Raw genomic sequence first — 12,660 nt, forward strand, 5'->3', positions numbered from 1 at the left:
ATCAATTAATCTAGCCTTCTAGAATATAAATAACTACAACAAGCTACAACTTTGTATAGTCTTATCACAGAAACTGAAACATTGCATCGTGTGTGCGTGTGAGTGTGAAGCATGGCTGTTTATGAGTATGTTTATTTGACAGAAGATGGATGCCTGAAGCCGTGTTCCTTATAGCTGTCGTTTGTTCTTGGATTTATTGGACACGAAGTAACGGTCGCGCCCCAAGCTGCCCTTCGGTTAGTGGTTCTTGAGATATATAACTGGAACGCATAGTTATTGCCACTTGATAACTTCAAATTATTATATAAATTGTTGTTATTTACCTATTGTGTGGACTATATTCATGTACATATACTTAAATTTTAATTTGTGCAATAATAAGCTTGAGTTAAAACATATTACAAAAATTTAAAACCCTAGAAAATACCTTATTAGTATCAGTTGTAAACAAACACTAAACAATATATTCATGTATTCATCGTATGTGAAACGCAAGAGGCGAAGTATGTAAGCCATTATTTATGTCATCGATATAACGAAGATTTATAAGATGGTAATAGTTTTAATTTATTAACTGCAACAAACGTTTGCGGTAAGTGACCTGGGTACTTTCTAATTTCCCAGAAGTTACTTCTGCTTAAGTTCATCTAATAAATAAATGTATGCGTTCCTCTTATCATTTATTTAACTAATGTTGTAATAGATTAATTTAAAAGCAAGTTAGCGCCAATACGTCTGCGTTATCAACAGATCATCCTCGTATATCTTTTGTATCGCCGTTAATTTGTCATCACTTAGATCTTCGTGGGCGAACATTTTATTTATTTGTTAACTAATACGAACACTTAAAATAATACGATCATTATAATAAAAAGTCGAATCGAAGCGTTTTTCTCTATTCGAAAGAAGTTGATTAACGCTTTATTGTTTATTTAATCCTTTACATTTCAAGTACGCGATACATTTGTTGCAATGAATGTGTACTAACTAGCGGTGGCGGTGTTATTTATGACGGCCGATACAATCGACCCGGACTTGTCAATCATCTAGTACCAGATGAAGCCAAACGAACTTGTGGAACGCTCCAATTGATTTTATATCTTTTGTTATTTGTAATAAGTGTCACAATCTGAAAGCACGATTAAACAATGTTGGTGCAAGTTGACTACGATGATCCATCATTCACGAGTCCAAGCGCGTAACGAGCCTTTATTCGAGAGTAGAAAGATGTGCTCGCGACGGTTTTTACACCCTCCTGCGTTCTTATTGATGGATCACGAATTTGTATTAGCTTATCGTTTTAAAATATACATCTTGATCAACGTCAGTCCGTTTCATACAAAGGTCCCTAACCTACCTACACGTAATCTGTGGTTTTATCTCGAGCATGTGTTAAGTATCCTGTAATTGTTAGCTATTCATTTCTGTAAATGGACATTGTTATTCCTAAGCGTTCCTTTCAATGGCATCAATAGGATGACTCTGAAAGCAACGAGTTGTTATCGGATCCACATAATTGAATAACTAATGAAATCGAGACTCCCCACGTGACGTTCGTACGGAAGAGATCACCCTAACGATCGTCAGATGTTATCTTAACATTGACATTTCAATACTACACGGATCAATTGTGGTAGGCGAACATTTACTGAAGAAATATACGGTAGCAATTCTATATTTGGAATGGACGATGGATATTATTAGCCTCCCGGCTTCGCACGGGTAGATAAGAAGAAAAATGCATTTTGGATAGGATGTGCGTAAAATCCGTTCTTAGTGAGCGTCTACGTATTGGGCGGATAGTTTAGAAGATTTCGTGATGAGTGGTATTTCGCTCATATAGATAGGCTTCGAAATTAATGCTTAATATTTAACTTGTAAAAGCAATTTATTTTTGCATCATAAAAAATAATTTTGTATTTAGATAAAACAAAAGCAAACATCGGTAATACTTCTAGGTGTTTTTCTCATCATAAATTGCATTTTGATTAAATACCACATAAAATCATCTAAATATAAAATGTTTGTATCTTTGATAGCAATATTTTTATTACTTATGTAGAATGTTTCTATATGAAATTAAAAATATTTTCATTTAGCCTAATATTGCTATAAAATCAAATTTAATCCTGTTCTAAACACATTTTCTGTCATATAATACTTTTGAAAATAGAATAAGTTGTTTGAATAGTATCTTTATATTTTATTCTATGTGTCACAAAGCTGAATGCGATTGCTTCTATTAAAGATTAACTACTGCAGGCGGAACCTTTGATCGCGCAATCGTTAATAGATTATTTAGCATTACGATTGTCGTAATTTCAATCTTGTTCTATAAAAAACACCTCTGTCTAGTGGCAAGGTATGCGGCTGCAGATCCCAAGGTCCAGAGTTGAAATCCCAGGTCGGGCTGATAAATTATGTTTTCTTTACCGCCGAGCATGAGATAAATTACTTACACAAATTAACTTGATAATTTAGCGGTGCATGAGTAAGTCTGAATCCGATATCATCGTTTAAAATTCATGTATTTAATTACTTTTGTATTTATACAAAATATAATTTTAACACATTTATGTTAAGTATAATTTTAGCATCTTTCGATTTACATATATACATTACAATAATACATCGTTAGGAATTGTAATATTTTGTTAGTACTACCCACGGTTCTTAAATTTTTAACTCGTTTATGTTCCTAGTTCAGGTCAAATGTTCTTGTAATGTTTTGTTATATTAACACTTTTAATAAGTGTTGCACTAACAAGAAAAACTTTAGCGTGTGTTCTTTAAATGTTATTCGGTTTACATTTAAGAACTGGTCTATCGCATCGATCGAAATAGTTCGTTATTAATCGAAAATTTTGAAGTACATTTATTTTAATACATATTTTATATTCCTTAAAAATGTATCTCTTTGTTTGGCCTGTGTAAGTTAAACCCTCGCTCAAATATTAAGTGTATACTATACATATATAAAGTTTTGTAAATGATTTTAGATTAAAATTTTATATCGTAACCTACTCGTATGATGTAATATTTACAAGTCGTGTTAGTGTTTTATGTGCTATGCTAGCAATGATTAATAGCGGTGTCGATCTGATAGCGTGATGAGAGACGAATCTAGTAGAGAGACGGCCTGACAATATTGTCTCATTTCTTACTAATGACGTTTTGAACGTTCATTATCTGTTATATTGATTATCGTGATTGTGCAATGTTACTTTCTAATGTAAATATTTCTCGGCATAAAAGTAACAGCCTGTAAATGTCCCACTGCTGGGCTAAGGCTTCCTCTCCCTATTTGAGGAGAAGGTTTGGAGCTTATTCCACCACGCTGCGCCAATGCGGGTTGGTGGAATACACATGTGGCAGAATTTCGATGAAATTAGACACATGCAGGTTTCCTCACGATGTTTTCCTTCACCGAAAAGCACGAGATGAATTATAAACAGAAATTAAGTACATGAAAATTCAGAGGTGCTTCTCGTCATAAATATATAAAAAATTTGTTGATAATTTAAACGATTTAAATATAAACAGTGACGAAAATCATGAGGAGCCGATACGAGTATTGCATAAATATAGGTCTGTGGATAATGTTATTTAACAAAAACATTGTAATACACGAAAACACCACGAAATTACTGTGATTTGTATTTGAAGCGTCGATACTTCGACATCACCATGCAATCGGTCTAAATTACTCAATAACGCGGTCAGTGTTGGATATTCTGATGTTCTAATGCTATTGTTCTTACAACAATGTACCTCTCTCTATGCGTCTTTTAAAACGTCATGACTTTCACTAAATAGATGCGCCAACAATGTACTTTTAACAGAGACAAGAGGTGTTTAGTCAAAAGTAACTTATTAAAAAAAATTCAAGGTGGACTAACACAATGCGTATGGATTCAAGAATTCTTTAACTAATAAGAATATTTATAAGTTTCATAAAAATATATTTTTATTATCACTCAAGCTAATTTCGATCTTATCTCGTTTGTTACAGAGGTTAGTTTAATTTGTATTGTATATTTGTTGTACATTATCGTTGTCTAGACACAGCTATCACTCATTAAAAATAAGTTTCGTCGCGGTCTTTGCTTCAATATATTTTTTGTTCGTTTCTCGGAACTGAGATAACGCATTAACTGCGTTCGAAATGTTGCTTTTTCACGCTATTTTAAAAGACCCAAAATTTATAGAATTTAGATACTTTTAAAATTTACTGTGAAACGATAGTGTTCCGTCATCAGCAAAAAATAATAGATAAGTTATTCCATAAATAGATTTTCCTGTTGATTATTGATAAGAATTGCATTTTGCGTCGGTTGTAGAGTTAAAGAATAAGCCAGATATTGGGCCATCCACCGGGATCGTGTTGATTTTAGTCGAAGCTTGCGGGTTCGAATCCGTGCAAACACCACTGTGTTGTCATAATATGCTTATTTATAGTTTATAATTCATTTCAAAACCATCGTGAGGAGACTTGCATGTATCGGAATTAATTGTAGCACCCGTTTATCCACTCCAGTATCGAAACCACCTTATGGAATAGAATAGGTTACAAGGAGGCTTTCACTTGTCATACGTGCCGGTTCTTAAAACTTCATAATGCTTTATATTCAAATACTAAAAAATAATAATGAATGAGGCCTTAATTTTTATACCTTTCGATTCTTTTGAACGTCATTATGCTATACCAATAATTCCAACAAATTAACAATTTGCTATATTTCTATATATTACACAGCTATTTTGAAATAATTCCAGCTCAGCATCCGCAAGAGCTTTATAATGATCGTGGCATCGATCCCTTGCGCTCCGTAATGAAGATATCGTCCCATCTTCTTTATTGCAATAATAAAATGTATAAATAGTTAGAGAAAGATTTACAGTCTGCTTGAACATGCTAGTTAAAACCGGAAATAAAATATTGTGGTCTTCGTATTCCTGTTAAAGATGTTAGAACGAATGCATACTGCGAAACTTTTCTTCTGTTCTCTGGCTACGTTAGATATATATATTATTTTACAGAAATATTTTCTAAATATGTTATTCAATTTGTACAACCAAATATTCTGTATAAATATTTTTATTGGGCTATTTGCTTATTAGAAAAATTGTCATTTCGTTTAGTAAAATTGTCAGTTGTGTTTTTTTTTAGTTAAGAATTAGGCGGTCTTGTTTGTTGTGCTATGAGGCAACCTGTTCGGTTCCGATTAGGCCATTCACCGCTGTCGGACGTGCATAAATAATTGTGTTCAGTTTTTTTTATTGCTATGACAGATACCCAATCCTTTGTCTATTATTTTAGGCTTGAAATGTCTTACGTAGATTAAAGATATAGATAAAAAAATTGTGATTTTTTTAAATTGAATTAAAATAACATATTTTAATATTATTTTTAAGTTTAGGGTTATTTTTTTTTTTTTTTTTATATTCGCCAGGAGGGCAAATGACTCTACTCCACCTGATGGTAAGTGGTAGTAGAGTCCAAACGTGGTTAGCGTGAAGTCTATGTTAACTAAATTTATTTGATTTTAAAATTGATATGTATTTCTTTGCAGATATTTGATATTCCACGCGTCCGCATATCGATGTTTGAAACAATAATATAAATGTAAGTAATATTATTTTTTTAAATCAATATCTAAAACAGCATTACCGAGGATTGTTGTGTTCCGGTTTGAAGGGTGAGTCAGCCAGTGTAACTACAGGCACAAGGGATATAACATCTTAGTATCCAAGGTTGGCTGCGCATTGGTAATGTAAGGAATGGTTAATATTTCTTTCAGTGCCATTGCATATGTTGTCCCGTTTGTCTGTTCATTTATCAATATTTATTCTTCTTTTTATATTGAGAATCTCCAACAAAGGATACACACGTACGAGTACATTACATCGTGGAATAATATTTTAAAATATGTGTGCTTCTTCAATTAAACGAGACCACAACAAGTACATAAATAATGACTAAACAGAAATTAAAAAAAATATATAAACTAAATGTTACATAGTGGGACTCGATATAACAGGAACTAGAAAAAGGTAAACAGTGGTTATACTAAGACTAAATTGTGCAAATGTGAGTTAAGAAATATATAAAAATAGCTACAATAATTTAAATTAAAATAACGAATAATAATAAAACTTAAACAAAAAAAAAAACCATTAAAATCAAAGCATTATGTATTAAGAAACAATTTTTTAAGATATTTTTTAAATTTAGTTAGTTCTGAGATACATATATCCAAGTCAGTGTGCTGTTTAGAAAGCGCATTATACATATAGCCTACAGATCCTTGGCATAATACAATAAAACAAATATATGTAACATTACAGGTATATTATTGTTTTTAAATTATTTTGAGGTTATGTAATTGTTATAAGTAAAATGAACGTATATGTAAGTATTGTCCTATTATTGTCCGAGATGGCCTAGTGGGTAGAACGCGTGAATCTTAACCGATGATCGTGGGTTCAAACCCGGGCAAGCACCACTAAATTTTCATGTGCTTAATTTGTGTTTATAATTCATCTCGTGCTTGACGGAGAAGGAAAACACCGTGAGGAAACCTGCATGTGTCTGATCTCATTGAAATTCTGCCACATGTGTATTCTACCAACTCCTTCTCCTTCTCCTCAAAAGGGAGAGGAAGCATTAGCACAGCAGTGGGACATTAACAGGCTGTTACTGTCCTTCATCAGTGTATAACTGTATACTCACGGTAGAGTTAATAAACCTTATTATTTATTAACGATATAAAATATTGCAATAAATAATAAGACGTTTAAAATAGGTACTAATATCCTAACCGCACTCTGATTTTGATCTCATCTGATATGCTTATCTTGATAGCTCTATCACGCTCCTTCCATGTCCTCTCCGGTATATTAGAAAGGGACAGTAATATTTCCTGGTTCGTTTTGAAATGTAATTATTGCTAACTAATGAGTTACTAGAGTTCTTGGAAGAGCAATTTGCGGAGGATAAGCGCAGGTTGTGAAATGAGTTTTAATAAACAACGCTTAAGTGATCGTCATCTTGAGTTATAAACAAGTAATTTATGTTTTGATGTTTTAATTTTACGCCTTTTCATCTATGGAACGCAATATTAATGATTGAATTCTATCTTATATTATTAATGTACTTTTAATAATACAAGCGGTTAAAAACATGCATACGACCACAGCCTGTAAATGCCCTACTGTTGGGTAAAGATCTTATCTTGAAGAGGTTTTCGAGCTTTTTTTACCACACTGATCTAATGCGAGTTGATGAATACAAGTGTGGTAGAATTTCGTCCGACACATGCAGGTTTCGTCGTGATTTTTTTTCTTACAGCCGAATGAATTATGAACGCTAATTAAGCAAATAAAAACGTTGTAGCTACAATGCCTACTCGAATAGAAATATACAATTTACTATTTCATAATGGTATTAATAAAAAATAATAGAATAATAGACAACAAAAAACCTTATTAAATCAGTGTTGACCGTATAAAAAGAAAAAAAAAATAACGGAAAATTATCTAAATGTTAAAAATAACTTAATTGTTATTATATAGACTACAATACTGCTCATATCGTCAAAAATTCAGACACATAAATATAACATTGCCCTTCTTTTTTTAAAGTGGGTCAATTTCTAGGCAATTTCCTATAATGTAATGGTCTTAGATTGATGATCACGTGACGTATATAATTTACAAATATATAAATTATTTTCTATTAACGTAGGCTAGGCCCGCTGATTTATTTGTCTTAGATAAATAGATTTTTTTTTTAAAAAGTTTTTTTATATGTCGCTGTAATATAAACAAGCTGGAGTAATTATATACGACGAGATTGTATGTGTTTTTATTTGAACCGGTTACGTAGAATCAGATATTGTGATAAATCAAAGTTGAGTTCATCTTATTTTTAAATATGAATCTGCAGTTCGGACGTCATGTTAACAAAAAAAATGGTTTTCCTTAATATATCATGTATACTTAAATGAATCGTTTATGTACAGATAATAAAACTGCTCTAAAATATTTTGGAGGGAAACCTTATTGGGCGCAATGCTGGTTAAAAACATTTATTGGGCAAAAATGAGTATTAATTCATTTAAGTAATTGTAGAATTCGCATATATACATATATATATACATATATGTATATATGGTTTCTCTGTTTCTCTTTGTCTACGTCATATCTTCTTTCTCATGTAAAGAAATTTACATAAACGTGACATGTATTTAAAATTTTACTCGCAACAAATATCACTTTAAAAATGTTTTATATCATTTAAAGAACCTAAAACTATAACAAAACAAAGAGTAAGTAAACATTTCAAACAAAAAAAAAAACCAAAACAGTGGGTATTTTATTCTGGCTTATCACAATAGTCTCACGATAGATAGCTATTCGTTTACGTCTAAAATCGATTATCCACGGTAACGCCTCACAGATAGCGATGTAAGCGCACGCGCACCGCACCGGGTGATTATTCACGCATCGCGATGTACATACTTTGCATCATAGTGAGTTGAGTTTGCTTAATAACATAGGCGGAGTAGCGGATAGAATTTTAGGTTTTGTTTTTATTATTAAGAGGGTATCTTTATCGCGAGTTAACTTTTAAACGAATATTAATTTATTTACTCTTTTTCCTTTGCCTTTATATTTTTCAATAAAATCAATCTTTGTATTATTCTTCTTCCTGCTTATACCTAGTACGTTTGCAGTCTCTAGTATTAACATATTTAAGGCATTGCTTATATAACTATAAAAGAGAGAATTTAAATTGTACATATTCTTATTTTTAAGTTTTATCTAGCCTAGATGTGATGTTATTTGTCCAGTTAAATGGCAACGAGATGTCTGGCTGAAAATAACGGGTGATCCCACGCGCGTGCGCAGGACATGTAGATCGCCAGCTGATGATTAGACAAAAATGTTCGTTTATATTTGTCATCCTATTACTATTGTAATAAGGTTTAAAATGTGATACCTTGACCTGTACCGGTAGCCATCTTATCTTCAGTAACTTTGCTACCTACGTGTAACTTGTAAAGGAGCCTTTGTAAGTATGAACTCAAAAGATCAAGTTGATTTTTTTATTACGTGTTATGACTAATATTTCTATGCTTTTAGTATAGATGCTACAATAATATAAACGAACTTCCAAAAGGAATGGTTTTTAATACAGTAAATTATATACAACTTCACAAATTTTGAACCAATTATAATGGTTCAATTTTGTTTTGTAAAAAAAAAAAATTATACAGAGATGTACATTCTAGTTATATTTTCTAGTTAGTGTTAGCACGTATATTGTCTAGTTTATTCATCGTCCATTACTTAATTAACCCACTATTATAAAGGTATTACAATGCACTATTTTGTTTCAAATTAGGTCGAAAACACCCCACTGTAAATATTATATCAAACAATACAAAATACATCGCCGACTGACTTAAACGGAAACGTGTATTGAATCGCCAACACTTCGAGTCACGATCTTTAATTTTAAATCATTTATGAGAAAGGCGTTCATAGAAATGCACACGTCTAAACTCTAGGCTGAAATTCTATTTATGCGAATCAAATGCACGTCAGTTTCTATCGTATCCTGTCACGGGTTTGAGGTATAATGGATTTCATGTGAAATTGTTTTAAGATTTCCCAAGATAGACCGCTTGGTTTACACAATATTTTCTAAATAAAACCCTATTAAACTTGCTTTAAAATTACAGTTTATTTACATTACAAGGAATCATTTTAATAGAAATAAACTCGGTTAAATGATTTAACCTGTATAGTGTAGGCAGAACAAAATAGAAAAGAGCTACAACATTTCAACTCGTGGGTAATTTAAAAGTTAAGTAAATATTATTTTGCTGAACTAAACGATACACCATTAAAAAGCTTAACCGTCATATTATTGGAAACCAACTTACACTAAAACATTTCCAAGGAATGTTGGGATCACGCAGGCCGTAAAACTCTGCCAAATGATAATGTTGATTATGACTTTAAATAATACTGATTGTAAAATAAACATTCCAAAAATACGAAGGGCACAAAATAATTAGAAGATGTTGAAACGGTACAGTTTAAAAATTCACGATGAAGCACATGACTTCGCTTAAAATAATAAATCACAGTGATTTAAACTTAAATTCAGATTAAAAATACAAAACTGACAAATATAAATTTAAAACGTTGAAATAAACTAACGCATAAAGATAACAACATGTGACGGCATACCAAATTTTTATAACAAATACGATACGATACTTTTTTATTTATGTGACATAACTGCTTCATAACGCAGTCGAAGGGTTGGTTCATTGTTGAGGTTGAACTATGACAAGTTAAAATTTTTGTATTTTTATAAATGTGGTATATTGAATATTTTTTTCACGATTTTTAAATATTTGGAATATTACAATGTGACAGTTGAAATGTATTTAATGAAATAAAATAAATTATTGATTGTATTTCCCGGCTTCAATCATTTGGTATGGCAACCCTAGTCACGGTCCAGGGCTATTCCCGTTTTGAAGCGACATGTCGTGTCCGTTATGCGGGATATTAATCTATATGCAAACTGCCGGGTTTAGACATGCGGCGAGATGTTCACTTCTTAATATAAAATACATACACATAAACATACGGAAGTCAGCATTCGTGTATGTGTATTATAATAGCCGCTGGATCGTTCGATCGGAACTTTCACAGTATTATTTATATAGACAATTCTACTGTTTTATGGTTACGATACGTTTCCGATTCTATTTCGAATCAACGTCGAATGAACCGCAATCGGATCTGAATCGTTGTAAGTAGAATAAGAAAACGACTAAACGGCAACGATTACGTTTCGATTCGATTGAGATCACGTGACGATTTGTTAGTAAAATTGGCTCCCTGGTCCGTCATATTTACTTGACTAGGTGGTAGGTTTTTGTGAAGTCCGCCTGGGCTTCCCACTCATCACATATTTTATTGGCAAAAAGATATATATTTTTTTAATATTTTTTTTTGACGGTTTGAAGGGTGAGTGAGATAGTGTAATTTCAGGCACATAACTTTGTAGTCCCCAAGGTTGGTGGCGCATTGGCGATGTAAGGGATGTTTAATATTTCTAACAGCACCAATACTCAGTGAAGTACTCCTACCAGTAGACGGCCACATGTCACTGACCACATTTTCCTTATTTTTTATTAATATGTTACAGAATTGAACAGGTATCAGCATGAATTTTTGCTAGACTTCTAAATATTTGTTTATTTAATTGATATAAAATAATTTATTGAAAGTTGCTAATGAATATTTACTGCAAAATAAATACTAAATCAATATTATAAAAATCGTTATTAATGATTTTGACAAACGACATATCGTTTCTCTATTAATATTTATGGTGGCAAATATTTATTTTAATCGACATTTTATATGAACAACTAAGTGGCATAAATGATTTTCAAATGTATCGCTGTCCATAAATATATTTTATCAATCGTTTTTTGTTATTATTTTAGACAAATTGGCAGTTTTCTAGAATTTATATTTACTTAATTTGTAACTAATTTCACTTTTGAATAATTTTTAGTGGTGTTAGAATCGATATATAAATACATAATAAATTTTAATGTTTTTTTGATAGTGAAAGCTTAGTTTCTTTTTGTCATATTAGTTTTTTATTTTATATTACATATTTTTTTACAATTAACATCAAAGCAACGAGGCATGGTTTTTTTATATATATTTCTATTTTTTTTTAATTGATAGGTCACCTGATTGCAAGGTCACCACCTGAGATATTGGCGCTGTAAGAAACCGTTAGTTACTTACAACGTCATTGCGCCACTAACCTAAAGATGTAATGTCTCTTGTACCTGTAGTTAAACTCACTTACTCGCCCTTCCAACCGGAATACAACAATACACTTGGTATTATTGTATTCCAGTTGGTTTTGATTGCTGTATGGTGGTACAATATGGGTATCATATGGTAATATAATCGTACCTACTCAGACAGGCTTGTATAAAGCCCTACCACGAAGTAAATTATGAATGGTTTGTATAAGTAATTATAACGATGATGTCTTGATCGATTTTGTACACGATGATAATTCCCATGAAGACTTGGACAATGCAGTAGATACGGTACGCATCAAAAACACCCTTGCACTCTAAATTCATGCACCACGGTAGCCCGCACTGTCATTCTATGGAACGACAATTCGACCCGACAATCCTAATTTCCGAGGCAAGGCGGTATAAACATTAAAAATTTCTTGCACGAAAAAAAAACTTAACTATTTGAGTTATTGTTCGTCCGAGACAATTCTTATATGTATAAATAATACTTAGCCGTAATATAAATCAGATATTTATAATATTGTATGAAATTAACGGTGTTCGTGTCAAATGAACGTTAATATGGAAGCCAGAAGCTGCTTCGGCATTATTCAATGTCTTTCTTACATAGGGTTGTCAATTGTCATACTTTTCTATTTTTATCATACATATTTTTTCAACAAAAACTTATATATTATATAAACTTATATATTGCTACATATTTTTAAACCAAGCCTTCGCCGCATCTCTGTCTATAATAATAATAATAAATAATCTTTATTCACATACAAAGTTACTA

At 31.7% G+C, this 12,660-nt stretch overlaps 1 protein-coding gene across 4 annotated transcripts in view; it reads left to right on the forward strand.

Annotated features, from left to right (window-relative positions):
- LOC126774417 (protein N-terminal asparagine amidohydrolase) overlaps positions 1 to 12,660 on the forward strand; it is an 81,051-nt gene that overhangs the window by 49,068 nt on the left and 19,323 nt on the right. For 3 of the 4 annotated variants that reach the window (XM_050495940.1, XM_050495938.1, XM_050495939.1), the window contains one exon: positions 5,574 to 5,626. The exons of the other annotated variant lie outside the window; for it this stretch is intronic. The gene's annotated coding sequence lies outside the window, so the exon portion shown is untranslated. The remainder of the gene's footprint in view (positions 1 to 5,573; positions 5,627 to 12,660) is intronic. 4 annotated transcript variants of the gene reach the window in all.

This window comes from Nymphalis io, chromosome 16 (genome assembly GCF_905147045.1).
Source record: "Nymphalis io chromosome 16, ilAglIoxx1.1, whole genome shotgun sequence".
Lineage (NCBI taxonomy): Eukaryota > Metazoa > Arthropoda > Insecta > Lepidoptera > Nymphalidae > Nymphalis > Nymphalis io.